This window comes from Rhinatrema bivittatum, chromosome 3, assembly GCF_901001135.1.
Source record: "Rhinatrema bivittatum chromosome 3, aRhiBiv1.1, whole genome shotgun sequence".
NCBI lineage: Eukaryota > Metazoa > Chordata > Amphibia > Gymnophiona > Rhinatrematidae > Rhinatrema > Rhinatrema bivittatum.
Window position 1 is genome coordinate 118,479,848 of NC_042617.1, and position 12,981 is coordinate 118,492,828.

Genomic DNA, 12,981 nt, shown 5'->3' on the forward strand with positions numbered 1-12,981 from the left:
GCTTGGCTTTCCTCTTTGAATGTGGCATTTTTTAAAGCAAATTTTCAAGAAAAGCGGAGCGAGCGTCCTTCGCAGCCTATTCACACGGCGGCCATCTTAGACTCTCACCTGAATTCCTCTTAGTTTTAAATGTATTGCCCAGTAACTTCATTTGTTGTGTGCCCTCATCTTTGTACTTCTTGAAAGAGTAAACAACTGATTAATGTTTACTCATTCCATTCCACTCTATTTTACAAACCTCTATCATATCTCCCCCTCAGCCGTCTCTTCTCCAGACTGAAAGAGTCCAAACCTTTTTAGCTTTTCTTCCTAGGGAAACTGTTCCACTCCCTTTATCATCTTGGTCACCCTTCTCTGTACCTTTTCTAATTCTGCTATATCTTTCTTGAGATGTGGCAACCAGAACTGAACACAATACTCAAGATGAGGTCACACCATGGAGTGATCCAGAGGCATTATGATACTCTCTGTTTTATTAATAAACCTTCTAGCTATAAACTGTTCTTCAGTTCTTCCTTCCCTTGGTAAGAGATTCTATAAAAAAAAAGTCATGCTGTCACAACTGGTGGATCTTCTCAATGATGGAGTTTTTCAATGATAATCAGATTTTGAATAGCCATGAGCGCAGAAACTGCTCATTTCTGTAGTTGATTTTATGCGAGTTTGACCAGGGGCGCTCTATCATTGTAGTACTGTTAAATGTTTCAGCAGCTTTTGATTCTCTCTCTCATTCTATTCTGTTGTAGAAGCTAGTGTAAATAGAGTTCAGTGCTACGGTCAGTCATTTGTTTGCTTTTTTTTTTGAACGAGTAGTATTAGCATGTCCGGGTGGGTCTGAGAACCTCTGCCGGGGTACTACAAACTCAGGTGGGCCTCAGGGGTCATCCTTGCCAGCAAGGCTATTTAATATATATCTGCACCCCTTTGATACAGATTTTAAAAAAAATTCCCAGTTCTTGTAAAGTATATGTTGATATATAACTGCTGTTTCCTGTCACCAGAACTGTGAGGGAAACACTTGCGCAGGTTTCTAGTATTTTGCATGTTGTAAAATTAATGGATGAGGGAGAAATAAAGCACTGCAACAATCCAGAGACGACAAAATAAAGGCTTGAATAACTGACCTAAAATCACATTTATCCAAGATTTACTTAAGTCGCCATAATTTCCTCAGTTTAAAAACCCAGCTTTAACTATTGCTTTCAGCTGTTTTTGAAAAGTAAAAACTGAGTCAAGTTGAACCTCCAGATCCCTAACATCAGAATCAGAAAAGGGAACCACCAAGCCTTCACAAAACAACTGCTGAGGAGAAACAGTAGGTGGAGAACAAGAGATCCATAAGACTTCGGTCTTAGCAATGTTCAGCAAGGGTCCAATATTGGCCTGCCAGACTGCCATCTTAGGGCTTTGCAACTGTTAAATGATGCAGCTCCTTTGGCCTCTGGATGTCTGCTTAGAGTGCATATTTCTCCAGTTGTTAACAAGCCCTCCACCGGCTTCCCATTGAGCAAAGGATACAATTTAAGTTAGCCACAGCTAAGACTTGATTTTTTAAAGTGAACTTAGAGTCCAGTACAAAATTCAGGTAGTGAACTTGAGTGCTGAAGGGAAGGGTGGTCTCTTTGAGGGCTACCTTAGTAATTACCAGGTTAGGGTCTTTTAGTACCCATGCACAATACTGTATTTTGCAGATTTAGATTCAGATTATTATGGTTCGGCTAACAGGAGCTCTTCTCCCTGGCCTTCATTTAAGGTGGCTATCAATTTGTCAGGATTAAGGCAAATGTTAATTTAAAAAATATCAATATTTATTTACAATAATTAATATTCCACCTATTACCAATACTTCTGTTCTAGGTGGCTTGCAAAAACAAACAGAATAAAATACCGTATTTTCCGGCATATAAGACGACCCCCAACTTTTCCAGTTAAAATATAGAGTTTGGGATATACTCGCCGTATAAGACTACCCTTCTGTGTCACTACATAACCATACTGTATGTGGTACCCAGTATACAACAACCAGCCAATCACGGCAAGCGATGTACCTTACCGGCGATTGGCTGGTTGTTGTATACAAATCCTGCTTGGATTGGTCAGCTCTCCCTGCTTGCCCAGCCCTCCCTGTCTCCAAGACTATCAGAGTGGTAACGCATCCCTCTGGCCCACCCTTGTATCCTATTACCGGTAGCTCCTTCTCTGCCTCTCAGATCTCGCACCTGAGGACTGCAGTGAAACGGTGCAGTCGTGCATGTGCGAGATCTGAGAGGCAGAGAAGGAGGTACCAATAATAGAGATGTGAATCGGAACCGGTTCTGATTCCGGTTCACATCGTGGGTTTTTTTTCATCCGGCCCGATCGGGGTTTGTTTTTTTGTTTTGTTTTTTTTTTTTTATCGGCTGCGCCCGAGCAGATAATCAAAAAACCCACCCCCGACCCTTTAAAACTAATCCCTCAGCTTACCCCACCCTCCTGACCCTCCCCAAGACCTGCCAAATTAATTAAATACAACCCCCACCCTCCTGACCACTCCAAGACCTGCCAAATTAATTAAATACAACCTCCCACCCTCCTGACCCCTCCAAGACCTGCCAAATTAATTAAATACAACCCCCTACCCTCCTGACCCCTCCAAGACCTGCCAAATTTATTAAATACAACCCCCTACCCTCCTGACCCCTCCAAGACCTGCCAAAAGTCCCTGGTGGTCCAGCGGGGGTCCAGGAGCGATCTCCTGGACTTGGGCCGTCGGCTGCCAGCAATCAAAATGGCGCCGACGGCCCTTTGCCCTTACTATGTCACTGGGGTCGACCAATGGCAGCGGTAGCTCCTGTGACATAGTAAGGGCAAAGGGCCGTCGGCACCATTTTGATTGCTGGCAGCCGACGGCCCAAGTCCAGGAGATCGCTCCCGGACTGCTCCTGGACCCCCGCTGGACCACCAGGGACTTTTGGCAGGTCTTGGGGGGTCAGGAGGGTGGGGGGTTGTAGTAAATTAATTTGGCAGGTCTGGGGGGGGTCAGGAGGGTGGGGGGTTTTGTTAGATTTTTATTTTTTTTTATATTCGCTCCATAAGACACAGACATTTTTCCCCACACTTTTGGGGGAAAAAAGTGCATCTTATGGAGCGAAAAATACGGTAATTATTCGCCCTATAAGACGACCCCTGACTTTTGAGAAGATTTTCAGGGGTTAAAAATTCATCTTATACGCCGGAAAATACGGTAACATACAATTAAAATCCTATCAAAACAAACTCATGATTATTAAAATTGTAAAAGTCTCCCAAAACAAATAAGATTTGAATAACTTTCTAAAAGATTTATAATCCTGCATTGGATGGAACTCTAACTGACTTCAAACAGCCTTTATACCAGGAATAGTGATTGCAGTGAGTGAATGCAGTGAGTGTTTTGGGCAATACCAGGTAAACAAATCTTTCAAATAAGCAGCACACGAAATACCAAAACAAGGGTGGCAGCATTTTTTTCAATTACGCCAACTACAGCATCTTCACCCCTTTTTGTGATTGTCCTGCTTTTGCCACAATTATTCTGGCTTGCGTGATCTCCTGCCTTGATTGTCAATCAGTAGGATCCCTAAAAAATTCACTCAGTGTCTGCAACTCATACAAATGCTGTGGTGCAACTGATGCACAGACTAAAAAAAAAAAAACCCAAACAACTAAAACACATCAAGATGATTACACCCTCCCTTAAATCCCTATACTAGGCTCCCAACATACTATCAAATCAAATTCAAAAACCTGGCCTTGACCTTAAAGACCCTCAAAGGCTATGACCTGCTCAGAGTTGTCAGCTGAACCCATATAGGGCTTCCTGCTCTTTGCAGTCAGTGCCACAAGCCTATCTGTTCCATCGCCTACAGAACTGCAAGAGAGCCTTGTTAGCAGCAGTCCCAACTGCATGCAACTCTCTGCCAGTTAACATCAGGTCAAAATCAAATCTGATGATCTTCAGGAACTACTGAAAATATGGCTTTTTGAAACTGCTTTCCATACAGTATGAAATTGCTAGCTGTGCTTTCATGTGAGGCAGTCTTTGATCCTGAAAACTATTTTAATGTGCACTAAACTTTACTCCCAAGGGAGAGGGCGGGTAAATAGCAGGCTAACATTTAAGTGAACTACAGCAGAACAAAAAGAACTACAGCAGAACTATAGCAGCTATGTAACATGAGTTGCCAGCCCAGGAAAACCAGAGTGAGATTGGAAAGGTTGCCAGACCTCTTACTGTGAAGTTGCTTAAATGACCATTGAATAGATGAGTCAAAGACTCAGGTAGGGGATTTGCATATCACAGCCCCCTTGACTATTGCTAGTAACTTGCAATGAAACATCACTTTAAAAACAAAGGATAGGAAAATCCTAAATTACAGAACTTTGACTGAAAAAGTACTACATTGTAGAATTCGGACAGAAAGGGATTTGTGAGAGAAATGTACTGAAAAACAGTAATAGGAAGCAAACAGATTCTCACCTTAATAAAGAGAGTCAGAAGCCCTGGGTACCTAGTTCTCAGACAACAGAAAAAGGGTCAAGCAAGATAGAATATGTACAAGTCTTTCTTTCTCCATAATCTTGCCTGGGCCTTTTGACTGAAAGAAGGTGATCCCTCCAGGCTGGGTAATAATAAATGACTGACCATGAGCTTAGCTAAGCTGAAATCACTGAAAGCTGAGACTGCTGCGAGCCTGAATCGCTGAGCCAAAAGCAAGCCATGAGCTTACTGGAGTTGTGAACCCAAGGAAGGGAAAACCCTCTTACCAAGGAAGAAGAGCCAAAGAATAGCTTCAGATAGGAAAGTGACCCTGGGTCCCCCTCAAGGAAAGGGATTCCAGCGGTAGATCGGGAGGTGACCCCAAGTCCACTGCAAGGAAGGGGACCCTAGTGGCAGACCGAGAGGCAGAGTTGAGTCCAACCAGGAGGGAATGGCCCCCAGAGGCGGACCAGGAGGCTAAGTCAGATACCCCAGGGAGGGCATGAACTAGGAGGTGGAACTGGGTCCCTCCCAGGAGGGTGGTGACCTCAGCATTGGACTGGGAGATGGAAGTAGAGTCCTCTAAAGAGGGCACAGACCTGTCAGTGGAGCAGAAGGGGGTACAAAAGAGATGGCAGCGGTTTAGACTCAATGGAACATCCCCCACCAGCCCAGTTGCAACTTTTCACATGGGTGAGACTTGGGATAAAAGGGGGGAGGATAATAATACTTGATTAAGCGAGTATGCAAGAGGTCCCTTCTATTCTATATGGTAGTATACTGTGGGAACCAACAACCCCAAATAGCCAAATATTAAATGTTCTTGCTATCTTGTAGAAATGTATATAGCTGCATGCCCAAATCTAAGTGTGCTGTCTGATATCCTATTAGCGATGCACAGTCATGTAGAATTGTATGTAATCATAAAGTCTAATAAACCTGTACATACTGCCAGCCTTGTTCACAGTCCCATTTGTTTTCTAGGGGTGAAGGGAGGGAAATCCTGCCCACTAACATCTTCTTCTCCAGATGGAGGCACCAGGAACCAAAAACACGAGGACTGATGGAGTCTGCCCTGGGGGGGGCTTCCACCAGGTCTGTCACAGACCCAGGAACGCCCCCGCAAGGTATGAGTTTAAGCGGGCGTTACATTATGTTGCTTTCTGACCTCTAACACGCTCCAAATGTATAACAAGCTAAGTGTACTGCAAATTACTTCTCTCTCTGCTACTCTTCTATGCACCTTATACAATGTATATTGATTTGTTATAATATGCTCTAATCTCTTTTGATTGAAAAACATGGAATAAATGATGATTAATGCTGTATTGAGAAATCCTAAATTAAATGGCCTTAAATGGACGTACATGATTTTGACTGGTTGATATTAAATTGTGTTACATGATCCTCTCTGTACTGCTGATTCCTGGGGGATGGGACACGTATCTGAGCTCCTACCATTGGCAACCCTTCCACCGGTGTTTGTATCCACAGGAAGTTGGAGCTCAGATACGCATCCCACCCTCAGGAATCAGCAGGACGGGAAAGGATCAAAAGACTTTATGGCCACACCAAAATCTGTCCAGAAGAATAGCCAGCTCACATCATGCAAGATCCAAAGATTACATCTAAAAGCAGGGTGAAATAATTTGTCTACACAGTCACTAGCAATATTGAGGTGGGAACCAAGATGCAAGCAATGTGGAATTATTAATGAAGATCCCCCTGATGAAGCCTGGGTTCCGGGTGAAACAAGGTCCTTTTTGGGGCAGGATTTAATTGCATATCTTGAATGTTCCCCCGGGGGTACACCAGCAAGGGATTTCAGTGCATCAAAAGTAAAAATGTTCTGTTTTAAGACTTACTATTTATTTATTTTATTTAAAAATGTTTGTATACCACCTTTACAAATAGAGATTTAGTCTAAACGGTTTACAGATTTAAAACATACATAATCTAAATAAAGATTCATCAATAAAACGATAAATCAGACAAAAATCTAATAAAACATAAATTTCATAAACAAAGTGCGCCTCTGGGATATTATGGGGTGCCTTAACTGTTAAGGTTGTAATTGAGAAATAATGAAAAAGAAGAAGGGGAAAGAGGTAAGGGGAGGGAGAAGAACGAGAGAGGGAGGGAAAAGGGGAAAAAACTAGGAATGGATTGTTGGTTGAACTGGTGGAAAAAATCGTGGTGATATTGCGTAAGAGTGTATTGTGAATGATCATTTTAAGAAGGAAATGCTAAAAGCTTTTTGGAACAAATAGGTTTTTAAGGATTTCTTAAATTGTTGCAGCGATGGTATAAGTCGCAAGGAATCCGGTGGGGAATTCCAAAGGCAGGGACCTGCTACAGAAAAAGCTCTTTTATGGGTAAATTCAAGTTAGCTAATTTGACAGTAGGTACATCTAAGAGATTTTTTGATAGAGATTGCAGTTGTCTAGCTGGTTTATAAATACGTAGAGTCGTACAAAGCCAAGTTGAAGAAATATTATGGATGAGAATGTGAATAATTGTTAAAACTTTATACATAATTCTAAATTTTATAGGAAGCCAGTGAAGGGAGCAAAGTATAGGTGAGATATGATTTCTGCAAGATGAACCAACAAGAATTCTAGCTGCTGAGTTTTGCACTAATTGTAATCGGTGTATTGAGGAGTCGGAAAAGCCAATGTAGAGGGCATTGCAGTAGTCTAAACCCGAAAATATTAATGATTGCAATACTGTACGAAAATCTTGTGGAAATAATAAGGGACGTAAACATTTCAAAAGATGAAGTTTAAAGAAGGATTTTTTAATGACCGTAGAAATGTGTTTTGTCATGGATAAATCAGAATTGATGATCACTCCTAAAATAGTGACATTATTTTGAATCGGAATGGAGGAACCATTGAAAAATAGGTCGGAGGGAGGGCTGATTGTGGAACAGGATACGGATGTTAAGTAAAGTAATTCAGTTTTAGCAGAGTTCAATTTTAATCTATTATAGGAAAGCCAAGTACTAATTGTTGATAAATAAAGTGTAATAGTTAACAAAGTATCTGACCATGAATTCTTATAGGGGACTATTGTCATCAATACAAATCTGGACTCAGCAGCATTCCTTGGATGGTTGTCTGGGGACATACCAGTGAATTGTTATAATGTATTAAGACTAAAGACATTTTGGTCTCAGCGTTTCAAAACTGATATATGAATTATTAGCTTCAGGACTTTGCCATGTGGTGAACGGGACTATTACCAAGTTCATAGCAATGGTTAACTAAGTCAAGAAGTGTCATATGAAAGAGTAGATTAAGTATTTTTACTGTTAAATCTATATGGGTATTGGAGCATTAACAAGCATTATTTTATAATGAGGTTTGTGAGTGAGTGTGGTGTGTAAGTATAAATATTGTGATTTTTATGAATTTAGGAATATGGTTGAGTATTGTGGAAAACATTTGTTTAATAAAGTAGAACAATAAAAGGGTATAATTTTGCAGGTAGGGAGTGGGCAATTTTATTGGAAATATGTACACACACATACACACATATATATAACACACACACACACACACACACACAAAGACAAAGAAGAAGCCTGACATCAGCTCAAGGCTCCCTTCTGACATGGCTTGTGTTTCTCCAGAATCACATTAAATGCAAGGTGTTCATTTCAATCTGAAACATAGAAACACGATGGCAGAAAACTACTATTACAGTTTATCTAATCTGCCCACCCACACCAACTATTTAGCTTTACAATCCCTATCACTCCCTCAGAGATCCCCTGTTTATCCCACGCTTTCTTGAATTCAAATACTGTCCCCATCTCCACCACTCCATGAGGAGACTGTACCATACATCCACTACCCTCTCTTTAAAAAAAATATTTCTTTAGATTACTCCTGATTCTCCTTTCATCCTCATCCCATAACCCCCTCATTCTAGAGCCTTTCCTATGAAAAAGGCCCACCTTCTATGCATGGAATCCTTGGAGATATTTAAATGTCACTATCATATTTTCCCTATCTCACCTTTCCTCTAGGGTTTACATGTTCTGATCTTTAAGTCTGTCCCCCAAATACTTTAGAACAAAGATCACTGAATTTTAGCAGCTACCTCTGGAGCAACACCAACTGGTTTACAGCCTTTTGAAGGTGCAGTCTCCAGAACTGTATACAGTATTCCAAAAGAGGTCTAACCACAACTTATACAGGAGTAATATCACCTCCTTTATTCTGCTAACCAGTCCTCTCCCTTTACAGCCAAGCATTTTTCTGGCATTTGCTATTGCTTTATTTAGCAGTTTGGCCACCTTAAGATCGTCAGATCCAATCATCCCTAGATCCTGCTCTTATTTTGTGCTTAGAAGAATTTCACCCCTTATACTGGGTTTTTGCAACCTAAGAGGCCAATGCAATATAAACGTGCTAAAAAAGGGCGCTCACCTCTCCTGGGCACGTAATGCAATATGCTAATAAACTGCCATGTTAAAAAGGACACTTTAGGGGAAATTGTGTGTCCCTAGCATATCCTTGGCTTCGAGCGCCCAGGAGACATGGCTGTGTGCGGGTTAGGAAAACAGATGCTCAATACGAGCATCCGTTTTATCCCGCAGCAGCTAATGACCAGCACAATATAAACAGCCTGGAGCTTATATACTGTGGGTGTACATAGTATGCCCAGAAATGTATTTTTTCAGGTAAGCCTTTTTAATTTATTTTTCATGATGATGCTTTCTGCAGCTCCTCCTACTTTGTATTGCGATGATGCTAAGTAGGAGGGGCCACAGAAAAGCAGTATTTTTTATTCTTAAATTGAGCCCTTGACACATGCAAGACTTTACACCTGCTCCGGGGCAGGCGTAAATTGTGTGTGTTAAAAAGTATGTCGGGCGCACAGCAATTTTTTTGCATCAGGGGTAATAGCTAATAACCTCATCTACATGGCATATATGTGTGATGAGCGCCATTAGTTACGCATTTGTTTGGAATGGCATTTTTGGACGCGCTAATTCCATTACTGCATCAGGAGTTATTCTAGCGCGCTAAGCGCACTATATTGCATAACTGCATTTTTTAGCATTAATTTTAGCTATCAGACCCTTGATCATTCTTTGAGCTTCACTAGATCCAGTCTCATTTTTTCCTCACCTTCCTGTCTATCCTGTTGTAGATTTTGGTATCATCGGCAAAAAGACAAAACCTTTCCTGATAGTCCTTCTCAAATGTCGTTGAACAAAATATAAAACCAAATTTCACTCATGCCTCTTATTTCTTATTACTCTTTTACTACTTTATTATTATTATTACTACTATCTGAAGATGCACAGAGAAACCGGAAAAATAAAACTGTAATTAAACCTTTGCAAATAGTTTTCCTAGTCAACATATGAAGGCATTTATCCTAGACTGCCAGTCCTATCCACCCAGTAGCCCTTCTTGCCCAGGCCTAAGTGCACTCCTAAATCGCCTCCAGCCCCAAACCACTGGAGATTGTCACGGTCTCTCTCGTTCTTTCTTTCTTTTTCTCTCTCTGCCCCGTCCTCGGCAGCCTCCAGAGGCGTCCGACGGAGCCTACCACCGCCGGCGACTAAAAGCACTCACCCCGCACAGCCGCACCGACCGTCCTCCTCCCGCGCTCGCGCAGCTCCGCCGGCGTCCCTCACAGAGGGGCAGACTCAGAGCCCGGTTTGCGGGGCGGCCGCCTCCTCTCATCCCGCCAGACATCCCCAGCAGCACCTAGTCATCGGCCTCCTCGCTCGCCGCGCGTCCATCGGCCTGATCGGCGCTCCTTGCGTGCACTCAAGTCTGCGGCCGCACTCACCACTGAAAACTAAGAGCTGGGGAGCAAGAGCCGAGTGCTTTTTGTTGGGGGAAAAAAAACCAACCCAAGAACAGAACTTTATTGATACTAAACATACAGAACACTGCCGCACAGAGAGGCGGCGGGGGCGTTGGTAACATACCGTAATCATATTGCTCAACACAAACCAGAGCAAGTAGCATGACATCTGTCAGGCTCGGCGCCATGGTATGTCAGAGCTCCGTGCAAGTTACAACTTCCCGCTTCAGGCCATGGGGTGATAACAGTTCCCATTCCCAAGACAGGACAGGTCACAGGCCTAACTCGGAAGACATCACAGTTCAGTCACAGCAGAGAATGTATCAAGTTTGTAGACGCAGCCTGCTGTGGCTTGCCATACTTCTTTTTAGTGCAAGGGTGGGCAAACAATGGCCGGCCAACCCAGCCCGATGAAGATTTATTCCGGCCCTCCTCCTTCTCCTCAGTTTGCCCCATTAGATCCGGCCTGTTGGCATCGTCAATGTCATTAACAATAACTTATATCACACCACAAATCAGAGGGCCTAAAGTCATTATCCACACTTAATTATCATTTATTGACAAAATATTTCTTATAAATACATTCAATTTGACTGTTCTTATATTACCTACTAGGACCCTTACCAAAACACTCTTAAAATCACACTCATGCTTTACCCTTAAATACCTTCATTCATACCACACATATCTCACTCGTTCCCCAATCATTCTATACATAAAATATATAAAGTGCTAGAAATTCCTTTGCATCTAATGCAATTACAATACTAAATACATCATTTTTAATACTTATTTAATACATCATTTTTTAATACTTATTTTTTAATACTTACTAGACTAATTTACAGTAGTATAAGAGCAATTTACATCATATGTTTAAAAGTATATGGGGACTAAGTGTGTCAAATATGTATTAAAAATGATGTATTTAGTATTGTAATTGCATTTCATGCAAAGGAATTTCTAGCACTTTATATATTTTATGTATAGAATGAGTGGGGAATAAGTGAGATATATGTGGTATGAATGAAGGTATTTAAGGGTAAAGCATGAGTGTGATTTTAGAGTGTTTTGGTAAGGGTCCTAGAAGGTAACATAAGAACAGTCAAACTGAATGTATTTATAAGAAATATTTTGTCAATAAATGATAATTAAGTGTGGATAATGACTTTAGGACCTCTGATTTGTGGTGTGATATATATATTGAGTTTTCGGAGGGCATGCAGGTGTGTTGATCAACAATGACTTGACATTGGAGGTCTTTGCTGATGACTTTGACCTGGAGGTCGGTGGCCAGAGGTGATGTCCCCATCAGAGGGAGTAGCAGGGCAGGAAGAGGAGGAGTATCACCCTGCCAAAGAGAGGCCCATGCGGCTGCCGGTGGGCCCCATCTCACTGATGGCGAAGAAAAGGCCTCTTTCTTTAGTTCGCTCAGCGGTGCAGAAGCTGCGCTCAGTTTATATAGAAACATAGAAATGATGGCAGAAGAAGACCAAACGGTCCATCCAGTCTGCCCAGCAAGCTTTCACTTTTTTTTCCTTTTTTTTTCTTTTTTTCCCCAAACTTATCTGTTACTCTTGTCCCTTGTAAGTGACTTTTTTGTTCTATTTCCCTTCCATCCCCGCCATCGATCTATTTCCCTTCCACCCCCGCCATCGATGTAGATAGCAGTGCTGGAGCTGCATCTAAGTGAAGTATCTAGATAATTAGTTAGGAGTAGTAACCGCCGTCATAGCAAGCTACTCCCACGCATGTTTATCCAGCCTGTGCAACTCAGTCCTTGTTGGTTGTTGTCTGAATATAAATCATTTTTTCAACATTCCCCCTGCCGTTGAAGCAGAGATCTTTTCATCATTCCCCCTGCCGTTGAAGCAGAGAATTAAGCTGGATATCATTGAAAGTCAAGTATCAGGCTTATTTGGTTTGGAGTAATAACTGCTGTATCAAGCAAGTTACTCCCCTGCTTTTATGCGGATGCATAAAAGCAGGGGAGTAACTTGGTTAAAGCACCATTAAGCTTTAACCCGTACGCCCTATGGCATCACTTCATATTTATTTCCTGCCTTATCTTCTTTCCAGCTTGTTGCAAGCTTCCAAGTTCTCTTCCCTGTTGATTGTAACTTTGACTCATTCCTACTTACTGTTTATCTTTCGTTTACTTGAATAGTTACCCCAGTTTTTTATTCTTGTTAATTGTAAACCGATCCGATATGGTTATTTACTATGAAGGTCGGTATATAAAACTGTTAAATAAATAAATAAATAAATAAATAAATAAATAAATCATTTTTTTCACATTTCCTCTTGCCGTTGAAGCATAGAGCAACGTTGGAGTTGCATTAACCGTGTGTATGTTTATTGAATAAGGATATTAATCTCCAGGTAGTAGCTGTCATTCCCACAAGCCGCCCCCATGCTTGAGAACTGAGCCCATCTCGTCATCCAGTAATTCTCAACCGATGTGTCACGACACACCTGTGTGTTGCCAAGCACCGGCAGGTGTGTCACATGTTACCCAGACTTCGGTTGCTTTTCCCTCCCCTTCCTCCACTGAACGAAAGGCAGTCGTTCTTCCATTGCTGCTGTTGCCACCCTGGCTATCAGCACATGCAAGCCTGGATGGAAATAGCAGCAGTGTTAGTGGAAGCTGG

At 41.8% G+C, this 12,981-nt stretch overlaps 1 protein-coding gene across 1 annotated transcript in view; it reads right to left on the reverse strand.

Annotated features, from left to right (window-relative positions):
• CEP68 (centrosomal protein 68) overlaps positions 1 to 10,349 on the reverse strand; it is a 68,244-nt gene extending 57,895 nt beyond the window's left edge. The window contains exon 1 of the mRNA XM_029593623.1: positions 10,093 to 10,349. The gene's annotated coding sequence lies outside the window, so the exon portion shown is untranslated. The remainder of the gene's footprint in view (positions 1 to 10,092) is intronic.
• Between the last annotated feature and the right edge of the window lie 2,632 nt (positions 10,350 to 12,981).